This window comes from Penaeus japonicus, unplaced genomic scaffold (assembly GCF_977035675.1).
Source record: "Penaeus japonicus unplaced genomic scaffold, GWHDUDI00000001_assembly GWHDUDI00000001, whole genome shotgun sequence".
NCBI lineage: Eukaryota > Metazoa > Arthropoda > Malacostraca > Decapoda > Penaeidae > Penaeus > Penaeus japonicus.
Window position 1 is genome coordinate 10382979 of NW_028234403.1, and position 2500 is coordinate 10385478.

General features: G+C 39.4%; 1 protein-coding gene across 4 annotated transcripts in view; it reads left to right on the top strand.

The window, feature by feature from the left end:
* ATP8A (ATPase phospholipid transporting 8A1) overlaps positions 1–2500 on the top strand; it is a 136229-nt gene that overhangs the window by 123935 nt on the left and 9794 nt on the right. The window lies entirely within an intron of this gene.

Below are 2500 nucleotides of genomic sequence, written 5' to 3' on the forward strand. Positions count from 1 at the left end.
GTATGGCTTATTTCTTCTTTAAATAGTACAATATTCCTAAGAAACAGCACAGGGCAGTTATCACTGTATAGGATGCATTAGCACCAATGACAGTAAAGGTATAGTACAGAAGTATCATCGAGGATGATCATTGTAGCAAATGATGTTTTTCATATATTGATTCAGAGGTGAATGTGCAGCATTTAGGTAAAATAGGGAGCAAGTTTAGGATCAGATGAGGTAGTTGTATGTTGTACATAGCAAGTTTATAGAGTTAAGAGTTTAATACACTGTTAATTTCCAGCATGTGATAATTTTTTATAAGGCCTTTAATGAAAGCATAATGATGCATTTCATGGAAAGAAGATGCTCTTTCCCTGTATAAAAAGTCTAGTAATATATAGTATATGTATTAACCCATTCACGACGGGGGCATTCCAGCCTTGTATGTCACAATGCCAGGGCTCTCGAACGCATAGGCCTAAATCAGTTAAATAAACGACGCCGTATGGCGTCCCCAGCGAACGGGCCTAGAATGCGCGGTACAGTAGTGTACCACCCGTCCAGAGAGGGTTAAATAGCAGTTAGTAGACCTAGAATGCACAAGATTTAAACATGGAAAAATATATAATCAATGAAAACAACATCAACAAGAATGAAATGCAAATGAATAAGGGTTTGAGGTAATGGGCGTCAATGAGTATGGTTGAGGGTGTGAAAACAAATGAACTGCATATATGGTGTTGTTATTTTGTCTACCAACACTGATTTTTACTCTCTCCAGCTGTGAATATGACATATGTAAAGAACTCTAGACAAGATGTTCATATAATCAATAGTTAGATTAGATCTAGCAGGTATCCACACACCTCACTTCATGAGTTTGACAGAGTAAGTGGTATATTGATACTTGTACTCTGATTCACCTGCTAATACCTTGTCACAAGTCAGATTCAAAGCTACAAAAGAGTACAAATAACACTCCTTCTGAGATGGTGTCTGCAGATGAATCAACACATTGTTCATGGTATTCTTGTTTTGTATGCCCATGAGGTGAGGTGTGCAGATGTTTGCACACAGGATTGAATTCTTAAGTGGATTCTATGGATATTTTGTTATAGATTTGTGTGTGTGCGCGTGCGTGCGTGTGTGCGTGTGTGTGTTTTGTTTTTATTTGTTTTTGTTTTCATGTGTATTTTTGCGCATGCGTGAAGTGAAGTGGAGCAAAGTGGAAAAAAAAGTTTGAAAGGAACAGAAGTAGAGAAAGAAAAAAAGAAATTAAGGTAATTAAGATGAGGGATGACAAAAGGGAGAAGAAGAGAAAGAGATAAAGATGGTCAGAGAAGATAATGAACAGTGTTTATGGATCAGTTTAAACTGATACAGTGTCATATGAAATAGATAAAGGGCAATGCATCATTTTAGAACATTGTATAGATTATCGTTTTTCTATGAAGTAGAATATCTTTATGAATTCAAGTAGAGTATCTTTATGAATTCTCATAATGTTTCAGAATTTAGGAAAATAGGTGACCTATTTTACTTTACTCATCAGAAGCATTGACAGACAGGATTATTAGCACGCAGTTAGTGCATGGTGCATGCTTTCATAGACTTGATTGAGCTGATATAGCATTGTGATAGATAAACTCAGATTGTGATGATTGAATGAGTGGAAGGAAGCATGGTTTAGAATGCTGAATTGATTTGTAGAATGAAATTACTGTATGTATGTGCTTGATGAGCCAATTTGGGTATACTTTCCTTTTGCTGAGAACTTTCCTTGATGATATCTGTATGTTGATGCTTGATATATATGCAATGCTTTGCTTACACTCACAAACATACTCATACTCACACTCATACTCATACTCACACTCACACTCACTCTCACACTCACACTCACACTCACATTCACACTCACACTCACACTTACACTCACTCTCACACTCTCACTCTCACTCTCTCTCACTCTTACACTCACACTCATACTCATACTCATAATCATACAAATACTCATATTCACACTCTCACACTCACACTTGCATCCACACACACTCGCATCCACACACACTGGCACCCACACACACACTGGCACCCACACACACACTGGCACCCACACACACACAATGGCACTCACACACACACAATGGCACCCACACACACACATTGGCACCACACACACACACACTCACACCCACACACACACTTGCACCCACACACACACTCGCACCCACACACACTCGCACCCACTCACACACTCGCATCCACACACACACTCGCACTCACACACACACACTTGTACTCGCATTCGCACTCACAAGCACACTCACATTCACATTTACATTCACATTCACATTCACATTCACATTCACATTCACATTCACACTCACACTCACACTCACACTCACACTTACACTCACACTCACACTCACACTCACACTCACACTCACACTCACACTCACACTCACACACACACACACACACACACACACACACACACACACACACACACACACAC